The following is a 24,155-nucleotide window of genomic DNA, read 5'->3' as shown; positions in this document are numbered from 1 at the left end:
GACTCTTGATTTTTTAAGTACAACAATATGAAACAGCTGATATTTTATAATGTAATATTTAAAACTATGGGAAAAACCTTTTAAAAAGTGAAAGCCCATCTTACTGTGAGCTTATTTTTCTGTAGAGTAGAGGTTGTCACCATCATGATTGCCAGTGTCAAGACCAAATATACTATAGGTGGATTTGGTTCAGTTTAGTTTGAATCCAAGGTGTGTGCTGCATACACTTGTCATGCTTTATGCAAATCAGTTAATCAAGAATCAGCTTCTGCAGTTAAAGAAATGGAAATAATTATGCATACCAGTCAGGACTGTGATAAGGATTAATGATAAAATATATTTGAAAGGGCTTTTGTAAAATGTGAAATCCTACAGAGATGCTGGGTGTTGTTCTTATTAACTAATAGAACTTGAAAGGACTATTTTAAAGATCAGTACATCTAGCTGTCACCAGACAGCTGATGGTTTCAAACCAGCAACTGAAGCATTAAAAGATATTAAACTCACTAATAATGCTTTTATAAGTGCCTTCCAGAGAAAATGTTTCCCCCAAATTCCATCAAACTGTGAAGTTTGTTACTCTAAGCCATACTACTCTATGTCTAATTTAAATCTTTCATGCTATATTATTTTTTATCCTATCTTTGGTTAAAAACTTTAAGATTCCTCTCAAATTTTGTACTGTAAAGAATAATACTTGGGGAATAGACAATTAATATGCGTTTGTGGATAACTGACATGTGGTTTTCATTTTTCTTAAGAGAATTAGCAAGTTAAGGCAGATTAATTGATTATAGTTTATCAACCATCAAGAGAGCAGCACCAACAATAATTCAAAATATCTGAACTAAAAATTGCTAACTGGTATAGAAACAATGTATTCTAACTGACCTAATTTCACTAATCTACCCACTAGTTTGTTAATTCATTCAATGCAGTGTTAAGGCTCCCACTGGGCTGTATAATCTGGTAGAATGAAAATACATTGGAAACAGACCTGTTATCTCAAGGCCTTTGCAGTTGAGGAGATCAGTCCCATATTGATTTGGGGGCACTATTACTTAGACCTATAAACATCATTCTGCTTGAGCATTAGACAGTGTGGCTGGCAAGGAGGAAGAGGGGCATCCTGGTAGAAGAAATGACATGCAAAAGCACAGCAGTTCAGGGTGCCTTGGCCACCTTTGTATTCATTTCTTCTTTTCCCCATCCCCCAAATACAGAATCTTGTTCAATGTGGGTTGGATATCTGGCTATCTCATCCCGATTTTGAGTTCAATGCTGGCCCAGCTGGCACAGTGATAAAGGAATGTGTGCATAAAGTCTATTGCTCCAGAGCTCACTGGATTGGTCAGATAGTTGCTCAGCTGCAGGAAAGAAAGGACTGGCAAACATATAAATCTAACATTAACATGAAATTGTAATAACTTAGTGAATAAAAATAGCTCTTTTGAGAACTTTTCAAATGTAAGATTTCTACATTTTTCATAGTGCAGAGACATTAAAAAAACAAACAAACCAGAAGACAAGTGATAGTAGATAGGGAAAATGTAAAAGGACTTTGCAATTCATAAAGGGCTAAATTAATTTAATTTATATTGCTTATTGACTCATAAAAAATGTAATGATTTTTCATTTTGAATCCAAATCTCTTCATTTCTGAAAATTTCAATCACATAGTTGTATTGATCTCCCTGGAAGCTTTTTGATTTGGATACTAAGAATTAGCTACATTTTAAAGAAATGACCAGATCTCTCTCTCAGGTTTTTCCTGTGCAAGACTCTACATCCCGCTTCCTCTGGTTAAAAGCAGCAGGGAGATGGTGGCAGTGGGATTAATTTTAAGAACCTTCGTATCTACCCAAAATGAATTCACTGGTTATGCAGAGCAGACAAGGAAGTTTGACAGCTAAACTCACAAATATCCAATATGCTGAAATTCTGTTTGACAGTTGATTTTGAAAGATTTTTTTCAAAACATATACGTTAAGCCACATGTTTCAAAAACTGAGAGCAATGAAATCCTTGATATGATCCAGGAGACATAAATATTAGGTGCTTCGGAAACTAAAACAAGACGGATTGCTAGTATCAAACTCACTACCCATATTCTCCAAACACTTTTGACAGCCTCCACCATCAGTAAAATATTTTTAAATATATCCTCAACATATATACTCATTTGATTATTTGTATATCATTTATTACTAACTTATTATTGTATACATTATAAAACATATACAAAAATAGAAATTTTAAAAAGAATGAAATAAGGGGGAACTAAATTGTATTTTAAATGACTACTTTTAATAGTTGAAGACTATCATTAGCTAAGTCAATTTACGAGTGAGACTCTTTGTTAATGGTAATGGATAAAAATCCATATATAAGATTATCTTCTCGGAAATTTCTAAAAATAGTTAAACTAGTTCTTATAAGAGCCAGTAAGTTGATTTTTATCTCTTAACGGAGTTCAGATAAAGCTCATAGTAGAACAAGGAGCAGGGGCCATTCAGACGTTTTCTTGTTCACCTGTGCTTATATTTTTATTATTGTCTGCATTTCCTGGTTTCTTTGCAGGATCCTTTTCATTAACTTCTCCCTTATGTGAAGGTTACTTAAGTTAAAGCTAGATAACATAATCCACAGAGCAACTTAAATAAAGCACATAGAAACTGCAATATGTGCAGGTTCTGGACTTGGTTATAGGGGCAAGATGGCCTAGACTTGGTTATAGGGGCAAAAGCATGAAGGAATGATTGGAAATTAAGTTGTGAGGACGAGTTCATTCTTGTTGCTATTAATATTTAGCATCTTAAGCTTTAATTAGAGTCAATATAGCACAAAACAATAGAAGACATTCATCAAAGGTTATACTGCAAGCAAATAATTTTATAAACTACAATGCAAGATTGCTATCCAGTATTTATTTTTTATTTACTTAATCTTTGTTTTTCCATTCATCTCTCCACCCCTCTCCCCTCTGGCAACCACCTGTTTGATCTCTGTATCTATATCTCTGTTTCTATGTTGTTATGTTTGCTCATTTGTTTTGTTTTTTAGATTCCACATATAAGTGGTATCATACAGTATTTGTCTTTCTTTGTCTGACACTTCACTTAGCATAACACCTTCCAGGTCCATTCATGTTGTCGCAAACAGCAATACTTTATTTTTTTATGGCTGAATAATATCCTATTGTATATACACACCACAACTTCTTTACCCATTCATCTATCGATGGGCACCTAGACTGCTTCCATATCTTGGCTGTTGTGAATAATGCTGCAATGAACATAGAGGTGCATATATCTTTTCAAATTAGTGTTTTTGTTTCCTTTGGAAAAATACCCAGAAGTGGAATTGCTGGATGATATGGTAGTTCTATTTTTAATTTTTTGAGGAATCTCCATACTGTTTTCCACAGTGGCTGCACCAGCTTACATTCTCACCAACATTGTACCAGGGTTCCCTTTTCTCCACATACTCACCAACACTTGTTATTTGTTGTCTTTTTGTAACAGCTGTTCTGACAGGTGTGAGGTGGTATCTCATGATTTTGATTTGCATTTCCCTGATAATTAGTGATGCTGACCATCTTTTCATGTGTCTGTTGGCTACTTTTATGTCTTCTTTGGAAAAATGTCTATTCAGGTCCCCTACCCATTTTTTAATCAGCATTGTTTATTTTTAATGTTGACTTGTATGAGTTCTTTGTATATTTTAGATATTAACCCCTTATAAGAGATACCATTTGCAAATGCCTTCTCCTATTCAGTAGATGGCCTTTTCATTTTGTTGATAGTTTCCTTCTCTGTGCAAAAGCCTTTTAGTTTGATGTAGTCCCATTCGTTTATTTTTGATTATGTTGCCCTGGTCTGAGGAGACATATTCAAAAAAGTATTGCTAAGATCTATGTCAAAGTGCACACTGCCTATGTTTTCTTCTAGGATTTTTATGGTTTCAGGTCTAATATTTGAATCTTTAATCCAGTTTGAGTTTATTTTTGTATATGGTGTAAGAAAGTAGTCTAGTTTGATTCTTTTGCATTTAGCTATCCAGTTTTCCCAACACCATTTATTGAAGAGGTCGCCTTTTCCTCATTGTATATTCTTGCCTCCTTTGTCATAGATTAATTGACCAGAGAAGTGTGGGTTCACTTCTGGGTTCTCTGTTCTCTTCCATTGATCTCTGTGTCTGTTTTTTGTGCAGTACCATACGGTTTTGATGACTGTAGCTTTGTAGTATAGTTTGATATCTGAAAGTGTGGTACCTCCAGCTTTGTTCATCTTTCTCAAGATTGTTTTGGCTATTTGGGGTCTTTTGTGTTCCATAAACATTTTAGAATTATTTGTTCCAGTTATGTGAAAAATGCCATTGGTGTTCTGATAGAGATTTCATTGACTCTGTAGATTGCTTTGGGTAGTATGGTCATTTTAACAATATTAATTCTGACCCATGAGCATGGTGTATCTTTCCATTTGTGTTGTCTTCAGTGTCTTACAGTTTTCCAAGTACAGTTCTCTTACCTCCATAGTTGGATTTATTCCCAGGTATTTTTTCTTTTTGATGCAATTGTAAATGAAATTGTTTTCTTAATTTCTCTTTCTGATACTGTATAGAAATGGAACAGATTTCTGTATATTACTTTTGTGTCCTGCAACGTTACTAAATTTATTTATTAGTTCAATAGGTTTTTGGTGGCATCTTTAGGATTTTCTATGTACAGCGTCAAACCATTGGCAGTTACAGTTTTACTTCTTCCTTTCCAATTTCGATTCCTTTTGTTTCTTTTTCATGTCTGATTGCTACGGATAGGACTTCTAATACTAGGTTGAATAAAAGTGGCAAGAGTGGGCATCCATGTCTTGTTCCTGATCTTAGAGGAAATGCTTTCAGCTTTTCACCATTGAGTATGATGCTGGCTATAGGTTTGCCATATATGGCCTTAATTGTGTTAAGGTATATCCCCTCTATTCTCACTTTGTTGAGAGTATTTATCATAAATGGAGGCTGAATTTTGTCAAAAGCTTTTTCTGCATCTATTGAGATGATCATATAATCTTTATTCTTCAATTTGTTAATGTGATATATTACATTGATTTGTGGATATTAAACCATACTTGCACCCCTGGGATAAATCCCACTTGATCATGATGCATGATCCTTTTAATGTAGTGTTAAATTCGGATTGCTAATATTTTGCTAAGGATTTCTGCATCTATGTTCATCAGTAATATTGACCTGTAATTTTCTTTTTTGTGGTGTCTTTGCCTAGTTTTGGTATCAGGATGATGTTGGCCTTATAGAATACATCTGTAAGTGTCCTTCCTCTGCAATTTTTTGGAATAGTTTGAGAAGGAAAGGCATTAATTCTTGTTTAAATGTTTGGCAGAATTTACCCGTGAAGCTGTCTGGTCCTGGATTTCTGTTTGTTGGGATTTCTTTTATTACGGATTCAATTTCATTACTGGTAATTGGTCTGTTCATACCTTGTATTTCTTCCTGATTCAGTCTTGGGAGATTGTATGTTTCTAGGAATTTATCCATTTCTTCTAGTTTGTCCTTTATATTGGTGTATAATTGTTTATAGTAATCTTTTATGATCCTTTGTATTTTTGTGCTGTCAGTTGTAACTTCCTTTTCATTTCTGATTTTATTTATTTGGGCTCTCTCTCTTTTCTTCTTGATGAGTCTAGCTAAAGGTTGTTATTCAGTATTTAAAAACAAGCGAATAAACATACAATAATCTCATTAAAAAGAAGCCATGTAAACAATTAACAAGGCAATTTATTCCAAAAGTAAACATGAAAATTAATGAAGTGATTTACATTTTTAAATAATTCCTCCAATAAATTATAGACAAACTGTCTTAAGACCATTAGGGTTATTTTTATATATTATAGGCAAATATTTATATATACAAAATATGTAGGTATATATACCATTACAGTGGTTTTAGATTGAAAATACAACAACTTGTGCTTTTGGGGTCTCCATCTCCAGGTAAATAATTCTATCAAGTTTAGAAATATATCTCAACAATATTTTCCCTCTTTTTCATTCATTATGTTTCCACATTTCTAAGTGGAACTGAAATATTCTTTTTGGTCCTTAATCTAGTTTGAAAGCATCTAATGATATAATCTGATAAATATTAGAAATGGTTCCTTGATGTCAAAATCTCCTGGATGAAACTGTGGCAAAAGTCCTCCCTATGGTATGACCTGTGGTTTCACCTATCGTGGATTTAAAAGTCTGCCTTTTTTGTATTCACATCAATATAACAAACTTGATGGCATTTTGGAAATATAACACTTACTACTGGAGAAGCACTTGCTTTTTAAGGTGCTTTGAATTAATCATAGTTTTCCACACAGCACCCTGTGAAATAAGACACAGCCCCTCATCCCTTCACTCACCACCCCTGCACACCTCTCAGCTGGCGCTTCCCAAACTTTTCACATTTTGCAGGCAACATTCATGATTTCTGTCACATTCTGTACCACCTACACTATTATTTATTTAATATTTTTAGGGACAATCTTTCTTTTTAATTTAATTATAATCTCAGCTAATTACTCTGAAATCACAGTTGTATGGGCTATTTTTATCCTAATACATTATATACATACATATAAAAATATCATTTTTGCCCACCAACATTATATACAATATGCTTTGGGAAACAGATGCCTAAGAGCAGGGTCCCAGGACATTGGTGGCAAGAGAAAGGTAAAAAGCCAGGCCAGAGGGTGCCCTAAATATAGATATTTTCTGAATCAGTTTCCCCAGTTGAACTAATAAAGGAACAATCTATTTCGGTTATATTTGATATTCTTATAAGGTACAATTAATAAATTATCTGCTTTTATTCCAAACATCTCCCAGAATACCTTTTTACTTCAAAACATGTCCAACAAAACCTTAGTATCTGTTGCCGTAATTGTTATTGGAGATGTGCAGTGACTTTCAGGAAAATCAAGGTTTTTGCACATACAAGGACAGCCATATTTTCAGCCACTAGTCTTATGGGGACTTTAGCAAATGTTTTCTATTTTTTTATAGTGGGATAAATACCTCCATATTTTTCCCTAAACAGCTCAGGGAAAAACTGACTTTAACCTGCATTTTGGTGAAATAAAAGTGCTATTCCTGAGTAGAATTAACTCATATATGTGTTGTTTTGTTTGTTTGCCTCAAGATAAACTAAATATAGGATGCATGATTTTAATATAATGTGACAGATTTCCATTTGCTACACATAGAAATTAATTTCATTATTTGATACTTTACATTTTATAAAATAGGGTTCCTCCCTTCAAAGCTTTTCCAGACTAGATGGGGAGACTAATAAACATGAACCAATAAATTAAAAATCAAGTGCAATCTATTTAATTGTGGAAACGGTGTGTAATTCCATGAAACTGAATTTACTTCATATTGATTAAAAAGTCAGTATTAGAATCATTTTTTCCTGTTGGTTTTCTTTCTCATATAAAAATTCTACAAAGAGTTATATTTTATATTTTTGTAGCTGTTTGATAAATGCTACATAAAATCAGATCCCTTCAGAGGTTTTCTTTTTTTTTTTTTTTTTTTCCTCTATTGTGACTACGCAGGGCATTCTAACCATGAAGCAAAAAAATAGGAAATGGATCAGAAGGAAAAAATTTCCATCTAATTTTGTATTATCTTTGAAAAGGAGGCTGAAGTTGCTAATCTGAATAGCTATTTTATGCATACGGTTTTTACTGTACAATAATAGAAGAAAAAAATCCTTAGAAAAATGTGAAAAATAAAGACAATTAAAATATATCTCAAGGTATATTTCTGCAACTCTTAAGATACATATTGTTTATTCAATAGAATAAATTGAACAGTAAGCTCCCTTTATGACTTACTATGTGTACAAAGCATGGATACAATGGAGTATTGACCTCACAGACATTTTTTTACGATTTGTAAATGAACAGATTGGCATGTACAGTATTAGATATTTAACTAGAGCACACATTTCCCAGGGAACTATAACCTTTATGTGAATTTAAATGGTAACACTTTTTTTTCTATATAGATACAGACTGTACCTTATATTTTTAATGTTTATAGTTAATGAGCAGAGATGTTTCTTAATACATGCATTATCTAGGCTTCTCAGGGGTTGACTGGGGCTACAGTAGCCTAGATTATTCTTGTAATTAGAGCAGGAACCCCCATAACTATCACTATTCACTATAGGGACTTAAAGGAATAGAGAGCAGAGGCTACAGAGCCATGATTCTTCGTTACAATAATGTAGAAATGGAATATGTGTCTTGGGTCATTTACTACATTAAAGTTTACATTTAGAAAACAGTACAGAAGCTATTTAGAAATGTAGTTTATAACCTAGAGCCATTTGAAAAAGTTGCATTATACCAAAGAAAATCTGGTACCCAGAAAGAGAACCTAGGGACAATTAAAAATTGAAGATTAGGATATTACTCTGCAGGCAGTGGAATAAAAGAGATATTTCACTCTGCCTGTTTAAGTAAATACACAATTATTTATCTCTGTTTTTGCTTTTCAATTTAATTAATATTTCCTAGGCTTTGATATGTCCCAGCAGGCTGCTAACTTCAGATCATTGATCTAATATTCCCCCTTGTTCTTTTCTTTCTCAACCATCTATGCACTGAGTTTTTCTCAGTAACTTCCCTGTTCTCATAAGCGCACAAGCTCTTAATTCCCAGAAGAAGAATACTTCTAGGTCCTCTTAAATTTTCCCCTTCTCACATCTAGTCATTTTGCAAAACGTGAACAGATTTCTGTGGCTGGCAAGCACATGCTATAGAGCAGGTCACGTCTCATTTCTGGACTCCTGCATAGCATCTTTATCCCCTGGAAAGAGGGAAGGGGGTATAAGGGTCCACTGCCCACATCAGAACTTGTTCAACTTTCTGTTAGAGAGCTGGTGAACTGGAACACAAAATAACTGCTGGCAACAATGGGGCAAGAGTGTGGTACAGTAAAGAAGGAGCATGGCCCAAGTCTCTCTGACTCCTGGAAGAGAGTGTCTGAGTTGTGTAACCAGTATATAATATAAGATATGCAGAAAGATACAGGCACTACAGACAGCTACTACACTTAATTTTTAACTATCTATACATTAGAAATTCTTGTTCATTCTCAAAAGCAAAATAACCTTAAAAATATAATAAGTTGAATTTGTGATACAGATTTTAGAGATTGAAAGAATTTGGTTCATTTTGTGAAGAGTTCCTCACCTGGGTAATTGTGATGGGATGTAATATGAATTTTAATTGCCAAGCCAACCAAAAATGAAGATAATTCTACATGTCATTCCTTAATGCATAAAACTCATCAGAATGGAATCTCAGATCTTCAGAGAGAAGCAGATGTCTTCCCCTTATGTATCTGCTAAATGCCCAGAAACTTCAAAATGTGCACAGAAGGAGCTATCAGACACCAGACTGGAAATCCTGCCAATCCTTGAGGATTGGAATCTCCACCAAAGGATTCCTCCTTAGGGACACCCAAAGCAAGGTGCAATGCAATGCCTCCAAATCTCAGGACGCCTGGCGGTATGAGCATCATGAATGATGTTAAGAAGAAGCATCTAATGGGAGCACATCATTTACTACCATAGGAGCAGTAGAAGGTAGTGTTTATATTTCTTCCCCTGAGCCACGTCTCTCTACACATCTTTCAATCAGAGCTTCAAAGAAAATTTCAAAACAAATCCTGAACAAAACCCAGCGTAATGTTTTTTTTTTTTCCAACCATGACTGTATAACCCTTGCTGCTGATAAAGAACTCAGTATGTGCAAGGTGACAGATGCTTCATTTGCTTAGTCTGGGAAGAGGAAGAATTGGGGGGTTATGCTTTCCCACAGCTGCCCCTCTATGAAACTCCTCTATAGGAACCTCAGTTGGGAGCTTTCCCTCAAATTAAGCCAACAGCCTATAATCTGATAAAGAAGAAAGATTTGCATTATGAAGAGAGTTTCAGTAAATATTTTGGAAACAAATTAGAAAAGGGCAAGAGTGAACAAAAAGCAATCCATCTAGTGATGAGTTGTTACCTAATTACAGTAGGAATGATTCTTGCAAACGTTTGAAGAATGGCTCCTCTACATTCCGTTTTAATACATTATAATACTCTTGTCAAGAAAAATGAGGGAAAAGAAGGTCATTAGTAAGCTTTTATATGGGGGTAAAATTGGTAACATAAATTACAAAGTTCAAATCATCTATCGGTATCTTGATACATTCCCAAATTTTGCTTATTCTGTGCCAAGATCAATGGTATACCATCCAACTGATAGAAAAATCAAGTCCTCAAATAATATAACTTGCACTTGAGAATAAGCAGCTGGATGTTAGGAACTGTCCCATATTTTTTCACTAATGCCTTTACTGATGCAGTGCCAGAGGGAGGCCTAGCTTAAAAAGAGCCAATGAAACAGAATAGTCATTACATTAAACTTGTGCTTAGAAATAGCGACATGCTGGCTTTTTCTTTAGATAGCAGATTTTTAACACAAAGAAGCATAACTCTCTTTATTCATTTTATCTGCATTTTAACCTACTAATCAAAAGGAAAATTAATATTTCTGTCTCAAAGTTTAGTTAATAATTTATTCTGTTGCCATTTTATCATAACCAAAATAAATACAGTACAAGAAATAATCGGTATAATTTATAGTATAGTATATTACAGTTTGAAAGTCAAATAATGTAAATCCATTACACTTTAAATTCATGATGAAATACTCCTGTAATTATAATTTCCTGACTGATGCAGGCTTTTTTTAAACCTTTCTTCTAACTGAGATGTTACCTCTATATGCTGAAGCTTACTTTCTATTCACTTTCTCCTCATTTAATGCTTTTTTCCTCTAACTTCATGACCTAATTATTATATAAAAGTATTAAATCCTTAAAATTTCTTTAGAATCATTCCCATTATTAGCCATAGACCCTCCCTTCAGGGAGGGCTTCCTGGAGATGATTTTTTTCTTACTAATCTGCATAAGCTCTTCATGTCATGATATTTATATATATTTACAGTCATATTTAATATTGTCAAACTGTTCTTCAAAGTATTTGACCATTTTACACTTTTACCAGTGAGATGTAAATGGGAAGTAGCACTAAAGTTTACATTGCTCTTCTTGGTTTTTGACAAAGAATAACATTGATACAACATCATATACAAGATTATTTGAGTTTTACAAGGTTTTTCTAGACCTGATGCTAAATAAACAAGGCTTTTGGCTATTTACACTCAGTTAAATCAGAATGGCTAGTTTACCCAAAGAGAAGTTCCCGTATTCGTTTTCTCTTCCATTTCTATTAAGACAGTAATGGTTATTGGTAGTTTAAAAAACTGTAAGGCAGATATATAGGAAAAATCAATTCCTTAGCTTAATATGTCATTAGAATAATTCTGTCCAAAAATAAAGCTCAAATATATTTCTTATTCAGTTTATTCTAAAATTTATATAGACATATATGAAAGCAACCCTACTGTAATTAGGTAACAACTCATCACGAGATGGATACACACACACACACACACACACACACACATACATATATATAACTATATATAAACACACAATCAATAAATCTTTTTGAAACGTAAGGTAACAAATCTCCCTTGGATAAATATACAGCTACATGCAAACTCTGTAAATTATGTTGAGGTCTTATAAATATATTAAATAGACGACCTTATATATTTAGTGTATTCACTCTTTAATCTCCTCATTCATATGCTGGGACTTTCTGATATATTCAACAACCCAAGAAACTAATTCTTACTCAATTATTTAGTGCCTGGTGCTAGATAGAAGTCCTGTGCAGACAGGGGACACCACGGTACCAAAGCTAGATTGGACCACAAGTGAAATTAAATTGATAGCTTACCTCTGGCACTATATGATTTCTCTTAAATGTTTGATATCCCTAGGAACTATTTAAGAAAAGTTTCAGAGCTCTTCTTTCTAACACTTTATTACAAATAATTGCCCCAGGAGTGTGCTAATCACCTTACAGAACTTTACAAAAGTCATTTGACCCCAGTGAGCTAGATGGTAGCTTACCTACCCACTGCCACCAAATCAGACTCAATGCCCCCAGTCATCACTGGCATTTCTGAAGTTCATCCCAGGCCTTCCATACCTGTTTACTACCCTCTCTGCAAGTCCAAGCTTCCTCTCTTTGTCTTTATCATGATTTACTGTAAGTACCAAAGCAAGATGGCCAGAGTCCCCATAGAAACACACATAGTGATAAAAGACTCCATGCTGCAGAGTGACTGGGAACTACTACTGAGGAATAATGCCTCTAAGTTAACAATGCCTGTTGAACAAAGTCACTTTAGTTTCCCAGGTGTTTTCTCCCTAACACCTCATGCTCTAAAATATCCTAAATATTCATTTAAATGATGGACAAAGACTGAAATCTCTAAATACCAATATCTTTAAAAACAATCTCTTCATTTCCTAAAGATATGCAAACGCACAAACACATTTTGACATTTTATTAATAGTTAGTGATGTATGGCCCTATGTAGTGACTTCTAAGAGAAGCATCAGTGATTTCAAGAGAAGGGGGACTCCCAGCATGAGATGTGCACAGGGCATTTAACACAGCTATTTTGACACTGGGGATGTTTTGACCCTGTTTTTATAAGCACAAGTGTTTCAAACAAAGTATACTGACTTTGATGAAAAAATACCAGAGCAAATTTTATTAGCCAATAGATCAATTCTCTATACAATGCAGGTGAGCCACTTTTACTTTTGTCCACTCTCATTTCAATTTTTCTGAAATGATCCATTGCTATCACTTTTCTATATAAATTAACTGAAGACTGGACTCCTGGAGCAATTTTTGTCCATATTAAGTTTTATCAGTTATAGCTTGACCACTGTAAATTTGCTCCTTTGGCCATTATTTCTATGAAATTCCATTTTCTATAATCTAAATATTACCAAACTTTAATTCTTCTGTTGATTTATAGTCCATAACAGATTCCACCTTGTGCAGTTTTAGCTGCTGTCAGTTATATTTTGTGTTTACTACTTATACTAGATCTAATTTTCCCTGAATCACTATTAGTTGTTTTCACAAAGATGTCATCATTCTTCACTGTGCTCTCCAGTTAAAATTTAGCCATTTTCAGTCTTATTTTGTGTTTGTTATTCTTATCAGAATATTTGTTAGGAATCTTACTTAAGAGTTGGGCCTTTGTATTTATTTCTTGGAACCAAAATATTAGTGGTGGGTGTAGGCACCAGGCAGGGTGGAAGCATTCTGCTTCAGCAATGTATCTTTAAACTATGACCAAGTGAAGCTTCAATAAAGTTTTGGAAAAAAGCCAGTGAGTGCAGTAAAGCACAAGAATTGCACTGTGGGAATATTGGAAGGGCACTCAATGGCTTGCTTAAGATATAGAAGAATAAGAGATTACTGAACCATCAAATCAGACAACTAAGAAGAAGCTGAAAACTGAAGCCACAATACAAAGTTATTTAGTGTACATGCTAGAACCTATATAATATGGTAAGTGATAGCAGGCCTGCTATAAGCTAGATGAAATGAGAAATAGACTATGGAAGGATGGAATTCGGACACTGCAAGGATTGCCTACTAATAGGTAGTACCTAAGGGCAGTACCCCTTCTACTGCCTAATTCTATAAAAAACCTCCAGCTGGGAGCTAGATGTCTCTGACCTGGCAAATTTCTCACTTCTCCCAGGTTGCTTTGACAAATAATTTTCAGGAGGCGTGGGGGAACTGGCTGTATTCACCATGCCCTTGATAATGTGAGCTTCCACACCTCTTCTTTGCAGGCTCCATAGAAGTGAAAGTGAGAACAGCCTTAAAAACAATAGTACACAATGTTTAACATAAAATGAAGTGCTATGATTATGAAAGGGGAAAATCTTTGCTTATACAGGGTCTTCAGAAATGCCAGAAACTGTGCTAGTGGCTGAACTTGTATGGAAATCTAGACTTAGTCTCTGAGTCTAGGCCGTTAAGAGATAAGGAGGTATAAAACATTGTGGTATGTTCTGTAACAGGTATAGGTACAAGTGTTTTAAAAGCACAAAGGAGAAAGTAATTAATCAGGCATGGCAAAGCCTTCCAAAGAAGGTGGCATTGATTTGGGTCTTGAAGGATGAATAACTAGGAAGTTGCTTATTAGAGAAGGAAGAGAAGAGAATAGCTAGGATATTCTGGATCAAGTCCATGGCTATGAGTTGAGGTTAATGTCAATAACGATCTTTTGATCTGTTTTGAGGCAGAGTCCTGAGCTGAGTGAGAATCTGCAGAAGTCTATGGGCAATTGACGCTCTCATGCTCTCTCCATTCCCAGGTTCGGAGGCACAGGTCACTGATCACGGTGGTATGCAAAGATTCCAGAATCCATGGGGAATTTGCTTTCTTTAAACTTTACTGGTATAGCTCTCTATTTAAAGTCACCAAATAGATTACATAATTTATCAAAATACAACTTTTTAAAATCTTTTTTTTTAATTTGACCAAAAGCAACAAAGTGGCTGACTTTAAAAAAATAGTGAAAAAATCCTTAGCAGCATCTTACCCCGTTCATTTTTAACAGCTCCTGCAACACTTATGCTCAATATAATTCTTGGTGACAGGGTTTCCTTTGTTGTTTTTCTCTTCTCAACTCCCAACTATCATGCTAGGAAATCCTCTAAAATTTATAATTTTACTTATAATTATTAATTGATATTTTTATCATATAGCATATTTGTAAAACATGGTTTCAGTTTTTTTTAATGAGTCATTTTAGGTAAATCTGTCCTTTTACCCACAAAATTAACATTGTTTTGCTATATGCATAGTTCATTTTTTTAACCAATATATAGTGATAGTTTTGCACTCCAGAATGAATAAGACAGGATCCCTGACCTTTGGAGAGCTTAGAGGTGTACATTTTAAAACTTTTCCTAATTATTAAGCATGAGAAGTTAAAACTACTATATGATTTCAGAAGAAAAAGAGATTTATTATTTTTTTGTGGAGAATCCAGGAAAGCATTATGGAGGAAGTGCCATTTGACCTGGGCTTAAGTGTTGGATAGACAATGAATACACAGGAATGGAAAAAGGTTATTCTAGGTAAAGAGAAAAATAAACTAAGGCCATATAAGCTAAGAGGCACATGTAGCCACACTGGAGAATAAACAGATGTTTACAGTCACTTGAGGGCACGGTCATAAAGAAAATTATGGATGAAAGAGCTTTCTCAGTTTAAAAAAAACAAACAAAAAAAAAGCCCATAGAAAATAGCTGAAATAAATGTGAAGATTTGACTTTTTAAATTTGGATATAATATCTTCAAAAATCACCACTTACACACATTAAACCCAAAATTTACACTGGCTCTAGATCTCATAAGAAAAAGGTAACACTGAAATGAGGTTCAGAACCAAATAACATTCAAGAATATAAACCATCTATTATACTCAGATAGCAATGGAAATGCTATCTCAGCTATGAATATTTTTTAAAAACCTGAAGTGAGATATTAAGCTGCTAAAGTTTAAAAATATGACCAGTTTTTTCAGGCTGACTGAGAAAACCAAAGGTCAGATTGTGTTACTCTTCAATTTGTGGCTGTGGTTTCAGCAGAAAGAAATGACAGCGCGTTAGTAACATTATATGGTACAATAATGGCCCTGGGGTGGGGTTATTATCAAATAATGACACCTTTGAAACTGTTCGACTAATGCTGTAAATTATCTCTGTATTGTACAAAAAGCATTACAGTATGATTTTTTGATGACTTTGGATTGCAAAGGATTAGCAAGTAGTGCTCAAAAGCAGCTAATTTAGGGGATTTAAAATGAAGAGCAGTCTGGAGTTTCATGGCTATTCACTGAACTTGATACACTGGCAGAAGGCAGTGAAGACCTTCAGTCAGGTATGCCAGCACAGATCTCTCAAATCCAATTTGTAATACACATTTAAAGTCACTCATAAAGACATTTTAAAAACAGAAGAAATGTAATGGAGGAAAAGAAGCATTTCTAAGTAATGCAATTAAAAAAATAACAGGAAAGAGTATTTCTGGCAATAATCACAGGGACTGCACACAGAGTCTGTCAAGGGAAAAACACCTTCAATTTGGAAGCAATCAGCTGTAGAACAAATGGAATAAAAGGACTCAAGTAAATAAGTTTTATCAGAGTGTCAAAAACCTGTTCAGGTTCTCTGCAAAGATTTTGAACTCTAAGTCCTATAGATCATTTATTTTCTTTTTCTTCTTCTTTTTTTAATCTAAATTAACAACATTCAGGATTTCATCTTTGTGCAAAGCTGACATCTATCTGTTAGGAATCCAGACCAAAAAAGAAAAATCCTTCCAAGTTTATCTGGATTAATAACTTTACAAACTTATGAACTTCTATAGCAAACTCAAAGAAAAAACTGAAAAAAGTTAAGGAGGTAACACAGAAAGACAAGATTCTTAAGCATTTTTTTTAATGCAATGGCAGCAACAGTGGCCTTGGAGAGAAATAATACTTTTCTAAAGCTTATTAATGCCTACACTGAAGGCATTGAGAAAAATACACCATCCATACAAAGAATGTAAGTCTGTGGAACTATTGTCAACAGATTGCAGAAGAGACATGGAAAGAACTCAAACCAAACACATAATTGCATTTAATTGTGTGGGACTTTATCTGAAGGGCTCTGATTTTGTGTTTCTAAATCCTTTCAGTCTAACCAAAGACTAAAAATAAAAAGCTAAAACTTACCTGATAATGTTACTGATTCTGAAATATATATAAGTTAAAGATGAGCAATGAGGGATTTTAAGAATTTTTAAATGGTGGATAGCTTGTGTGCACAAAAGGATTCTTTAGTTATATACTCTCTAAGGTGGTTGGTTCTCTCTGGGATGTTGCTGCCAAGACCTGCTCAACTTCACCTGGCAACAATTTTTATGATGCCTGAAAGGACCCCTTTATTGTGGCCCAATGTTCACAAGATTTATTATTCAATTCTCCCACATTTTCAGGTGGCATTTCCCATGTTTTTAGTTATCCTAGATTCTGTTGAAAGGGGGAAAAACAAACAAAAGCAGTCCTTTCTTCTTTTGAAAGCTAATTCTTTTCCATTTTAAATAATTTCCTCTGTTTCCCTAAGATGTTATGTTTTGAAACAGTCTATATAGAGACTGTTTTGGCCTTTTTAAAAAAGTCTAAACTAAAACCTTTGAATTTAAGTTTTCAAACCAAGTTAAAGTTCTGTTTGGGAAAAAAATTTTTATATAAAAAAACTTTCAAAAAAGTTACAATGTGGCATAGCTGGGTAGACAGGTAAGTAAATATATTCTATTCTTAGGATACTACCTACAATGTAAGTGATTGTCTTAATTTATATCAAGCTAACAGAATCTGAAAATAATATCCACATATAGCTCACGCTTATGTAATAAAATACCATAGACTGGGTGGTTTAAACAACAGACATGAATTTCTCACAGTTCTGGAGGCTGTAAAGTCCAAGATCAAGGCACCAGCAAATTTGGTTCTTGGTGAGGGCTCTCCTCCTGGTTCACAGATGGTTGTCTTCTCCCTGTGTCCCTATATGGCAGAGAGAAGAAGCTCTGGTGTCTCTTCATCTTCTTAGAAGGGCACTAATCCCATTATGGGGACTCTACCATCATGACCTCATCTAAACCTAGTTACCTCCCAAAGGCCTCACCTCCTAATACTCACATTGGGGGTTAGTGCTTCAACATATGATTTTAGGGAGAACACAGTCCATAAAACCAATTACATGATATTTTGAGGCACCTTAACTTCTCTCTTCTCTAGCTTTACTGTATTCCAATTGTATTCAAATCCTTTCAAAGCTAAGGTGTCTCTGAATGTCAAGTTTTGTGCTTAAATGGATCTTCTTTTAGCTGAAAAAAATAAGTGGTACTTTGGGGAAATAAAACATAACATTATCAAGAAACTTCCCAAAGCTTCCCATTCTGAGTTTCCAATAAAGAACAAAGTAGCAGTTCAAAAAACATTTCCAGACCACCCAGTATACAGTATACACAGTGCTAGTACTGGGATTATAAAGATAAATGAGACACAATTACTGTCCTGAAGAAAGTATAACAAATAATAAAACAGTAAATCTTATCAAGAATTTGAATTCATAAACTTCAGAAAAGCAAGCAATCATTTCCCTGAATAAGCTCATTGCAAAATTAATGGTTACAAGACTTTTAAAAACATTTTTGTAGAATACTATATGCAACTTCAAAAGGAGATTTTTCTTTTCTGGATCTGTATAGGATTATTATGCTACTTGGAAATAATCATTTCTTGGAAATAATCACAAGTCACTTAAATGCCAAAGTGAATTCTGAATTTTAAAATATCAAGTTCAGTTTATTTAAGTTTCTAAATGAGCAACACAGTATCCTAATTTATATATCTATGGCTAAACGAGCAACATTAAGGATTTCTTTGCACAAGATATCTTATCTCGTGTTAACTTACTGTACTCAATGGTGCCCTACAGACTGAATGAGAGGTAGGATGATTTCATCTAGCTGGGTGTTGCTTTGATAAATCCTTTTCTCTTTTCACATGATGAATCACCAAATGTCTACTTCAGGTAAGAAGCAGGAGTCTTTCTTTATCTAAATCTCTAATTCATTATCAAGGAAGATAATTTAAGCACGCAGAAGTTGATAAACCCGCCACAAACCCAGAATGTTTAAAATTATTTTTGTAAGTCATTTCCAGAATGGGAATAAATAAGTGAGAAATAAAAGGAAGGAAGGAAAAAGGGAAGGGAGGCAGGAAGGGGATGAATAAACATTGACAGCATCCTTTACGAATATCTAAACATCATTATTCCAAAAGAACAAGTAAGCATCATCTTGATTTTATAACTTCCATTTCTTTATGAATTTCTCTACAAGAAATCTGATATACTGAGAGTCCATTACATTGTGCAAAATGCCAGTCTTAACAGCAAATAAAACAGCATTGACCTTCATTTGTTATTACTTTCAGCAGTTCTTGCCTCACCAGTTAAGAAACCTGTGTCTGAGAAAGCTCCACAGCCACTGTTGTGTCACATATGTTTCTGAGGAAGAAACATGATTATCCCCAAATCTGGGGTTTCAGAAATGAATATGGTAGCATCAGACTATAAAAATGAACCTAATACTAACTAAAGATTGAATATCACAGAGCAATCAGCAAAATCCTTTTACCCGAATTCTGATATTAAGCACTAGTACCTTTCTCTCAAGTTTTTAAGTGAAGATACTAAAGTATGGAGAGGATCAGGGATTTTCCCAGAGTCCCTTAGCTGGTAAACAGCATGACAAGACACAACCAATATTTTCTGACTGCAAAGTTTTGCTCTTTCCATTAGCTCACCATCCTCTAGAAACATCTGGCTATGCGTGGGTAGGACTGAAGAGGAACAGTTGTTTAGGATGATCAACAACTTAGAAAATATTTCAGAACAGCACTAGAACTTCGTGAGAATTTAACCAGGGCATTGAAATTTGTAGCAAAAACAGTCCTTCCAATTACAACAAAATTTCATAAGAAAAGAGGTTTATATCTAACAGGGTAACTCTTTTCGAGAAATTTCACGAGAAAAGTTTATGCAGACAATTAGAGCCATCCAGCTTCTCAGCTGGTCTGGGCTCCACTTTAAAATAAACAAGGCTTCTCCCCTACAGCAGCTTTGCTGAGGCTCAGCTGACTGGATTCTGGGCTCAGAGAAAACCTAGGTCTGAGGTCTCTGGATTGAAAAAGAGCAATGGATTAAGTGTCAGGGTACCTAGATAGTAGTTTCAGTTCAGGTACTAGCTTGCTATATATGACCTTAAGCACATTTTAAAATCTTCTGTGATTACTTCACAATATCTTTCCATAGTTACTTCAGAACATTAGCTAGTCTCTCAAACTGTGGTCCTCAGACCACAAGCTCAGAATCCCCTGGGGCTCTTGTTGTAACTGAAGATTCCTGGGCCCCATTCCAGACCTACTATATCAAAATATCCTAACATGAATCCAGGTGCACTTTTAAAATTTGCACACTTAAAATTTACAAACTAATGGGACGGTCTTTATAATAAACCACACATTTTCTATCCTAATCCCAACATTTACTGGCACATGACTTAACTTTCTCTCTGGGGAATTTGCAACCCCAAGGCTTTTCTTCTCAGTCATATCCAGTCAGCTCAATCTTTCTGGACCTCACTTCTCCCAGCTGTAAAATGAGTATGACAACTTCTAACTTATTGGGCAGATATGAAGAACAAATGAGATAATGCATTTATATCTTTAATGTGTCTAATAGAATTCCTAACACATAACAAATCCTTGATAAATGTTACATACTTTTCCTTTGTAATAAGATCATTAGCATAATGATAGCAGATATTAATTCAGTACTAACTATATGTGGTACAGGCAAGTTACATATATTAACGCACATAATTATCACAACCCCATGAAGAAGGTACTATTATTATCCTCAGTTCCTCTCCAGAGGAGGATCCTGAGACACAGAGAATTAGGTACACAGAGAATTAGGTAACTTGCCTAAGGTCACACAAACAGTAACTGAAGGAATCACAAGCCCTCTGTGATTCTGATACAGGGTAAAGTTGGAGAATTGCTGCCTTATAACCACTACCTTTAAGAAATACATAGCAGAACTGTATTGCACTTAGAATCTACTGGGTTGGGGTCAGACAATTTTGATAGAAACAGAATTTTGAGATTCACTGCCAAATTCAGAGGCTAAAAGAATTTACATTTCCTGTATATTTAATTAATGTTATCTATTGCTATATCAGTATTACACTATATAATTACTGCACCTTTAAAATATGGTTAAACATCTATTACTATTCTTTGAGCTGGATACTTGAAAGTGTAGAGAAGATATAACTGAAACTCACAAGCTCATGAAAGAAATAAGCACTTGGCATGTTCACCAAACCTTCAGTATAATACAACCAGGATCTTAATAATAAGATCCTGGTTGTATTAGAATAGAAATCTTTTTCAAAAAAATTTCCTATGAATTTTGAAAAATAAATTGACTATGAATTTTTAAAATATTGATATAATTCTTGAAAAAAATTAATTAATGAAAATGCTCATTTTTATAATTGTAAATTATAAATATAAAAAATTCTACTCAGGCTACAATAAAACACATAATTACAATTAACATATTGGTATATGTATTTCCTATTATTCCCTTTACAGTTATCTTTATGTTTCTGTAGTCAGAATCACACCATTTATGTGATTTTACTTCCTATATTTCACTTAACATAAAATTCACAAGCATTATCCCTTATGACATACTAGTTATAATCATTTTAATAAGAGCATAATATTACTACTTGTGAGTTGTAAATTACCTATGGTTATCTTAACTAATCTCCTACTCAGTGTTTAGGTTGTTTCAAATTTTATATAATTATGAATAAAGCTACAATTAATATTTTTGCCCTACCCCATTTTAGGATTACTTCCATAAAAGAGAGTCCCAAGAGTATAACTGCAAGGCTAAATTCAACTATTTATTTCAATAAAAATTACCAAATTATTCATTTCAAATTATGTTGTAATTTAGTCTTTTAATATGTACTAAGATATGTAAAATGTTATATTCCTTGGATATTTCATTCAATTATTGTTCTATTCCTATATCAGCATTACAGTATTTTAGACATCATAGTTTTAAAATATGGTTCAATGTCTAGTATATCTTGTGTAACTCATTTCTCTTTCTTTCAAAATATTCTGTACGTTTTTTATGTGTATTTAACATTCCAGATGAACTTTAGGATGATCGTGCCAAGTTGAAAAGCAAACCAAATCAAAATTTCATTATGATTTTCACTGGAATTGCATTAAATCTATAAAATAATTTGGAAGTAGCTGACTTCCTTGAAGCATTATTTCTGATATACAGAAGCATAATTTCTACTTTTAATTCTCTCAAAGCGCTACCATTTTTTATTCAAATAGGCCACAAATACTTCTCATTAAAGGTATTCTAAAAGTTTATACTCTTGTTGCTATGGTGACTGTGACTCTCCTTTCATTAATTTTTAAACAGGTTTACTGAAGTATAATTTATATTTTAAGTATACAATTCAATGATTTTTTTAAAATAAATTACAGAGCTGTTCAACCAGCACCACAATCCACTCTTAGAACATTTCTGTCACCACAAAAAGATTTCCCTTTTTGTTGGTGATTTCTTATTTGTTTCTGTTACAGTTGGAGAACTTACTTTTTATAATTGTAGTTCTTTTAAATATACTGAAATGTTTTATGGTCTAGCATGTGCTCTATTTTGGAGAACACCCACATACACTTGGAAAAAACATGCATCTTGCTTTCATTTCACTGCTAGAGTGTTCTATAAATGTCAGGTCAAGTTGGCTGACAGCATTAAATGTTAAGTGATATAAAAGATTTTCTTGATGATTTTCCATCTAGTTGTGCTATCAATTATTGAGACTAGATCGTTGAAGTCTCCAACTATTATTGTCTATTTCTCTCTTTAATTCTGTCATTTATTGACTCCTGTACTTGGGGATATATGTTGAGTATGTATGCCATTCATAACCATTCTATTTTCCTATTGAACTGACCATTTTCTCATTATGAAATGTCCCTCTTTGTCACAAGTGTTTTTTTGTCTTAAAGTATATTTTTTTCTGATATTAGAATATTTACTCCAGCTCTTTTATGGTTACTGTCTGTGTGGTATATCTTTTTCCAGGATTTTAACTTCCAGTCTACTTGTATCTTTGAATTTAAAACCTGTCTCTTGTAGACAGCATATAGTTAGATCTTGTTTTGGTTTAATGCAGTCTGACAATCTCTGCCTTTTGATTGAAGGACTTAACCTATTTACATGCAATGAAAATATTGATTAGTTGGACTTCTGCTACTTTGGTATTTGTTTTCCGTATGTCTCAAGACTTTTGTGCCTTCTGTTTTTCTTTTACTGTCTTCTTTTATGGCAAATAGATTTTTTTAGTATACCACTTTAATTCCTTTTTGGGGGGGAGTTTAAAGTTGTCTTAGTGGTTGTTCTTGGCATTACAATAATCTAATTTAGTACAATCTACTGTAAGTAATCACAATCTACTTCAGATTAATACTAATTTAATGCCTGAAAAATATAGAAGTTTTGCTCCAATATAGCTCCATTTCCTCCCCCTTCATGTTATTATTGTCACATATCTTATCTGTATATAAGCCCAATAACACAGTTTTATTGTCTTATGCAACTGTCTTTTAAATCAGTTAATAAAAAACAAAAAACAAGTATTTATATAGTCCTTTATATTTACCTCTGTAATTACCTTTTTTTCATAAGACTTTGTATTACGGAAGTTTTAGGCTTACAACCCAAATTTGAGAAGGAAGTACAGAGATTTCCCATATACCCCCTGCTCTCATATAGGCATAGAGGGCCTGCCCCATTATCAACATCACTCACCAGAATGGTACATATGTTACCAAGGATGAACCTACACTGACACGACACATCACCCAATGTCCATAGTTTACCTTAGGGTTCACTCTTGGTGTTGTACATTCTGTGGGTTTGGACCAATGTATAATGACACGCATCCATCATTAAAATATCACACATAGTATTTTCACTCTCAAAAATCATTCTGTGCTCTGCCTATTAATCTCTCTCCAGCCTCCCTGCAATCACTGATCTTTTGACAATCTCCATATTTTGCCTTTTCTAGATTGTCATATAGTTGGAATCATACAGTGTGGAGCCCTTTCAGATTGGCTTCTTTCATTCAGTAATATGCATTTAAGGTCCCTCCATGTCTTTTAACATAATTACTTTTTCCATTGTTCTTTATTTGTTCATGTGGATTCAAGTTCCATCTGCTGTCATTTCTGTTCAGCCTGAAGATTTTCTTTAGTATTTCTTGTAAGGCAAATCTGCTAACAACAAATTCTCTGTGTTTCTGAGAATTTCTTTATTCTTTTTTCATTTTTTTGAAGTGTAGTTTTGCTGAATGTCGAATTCTTGGTTGACAGTTTTTTCTTTGAATATGTCATCCTG

Source organism: Lagenorhynchus albirostris, chromosome 18, assembly GCF_949774975.1.
Source record: "Lagenorhynchus albirostris chromosome 18, mLagAlb1.1, whole genome shotgun sequence".
NCBI lineage: Eukaryota > Metazoa > Chordata > Mammalia > Artiodactyla > Delphinidae > Lagenorhynchus > Lagenorhynchus albirostris.
Note: the sequence above shows the minus strand (reverse complement) of the source record.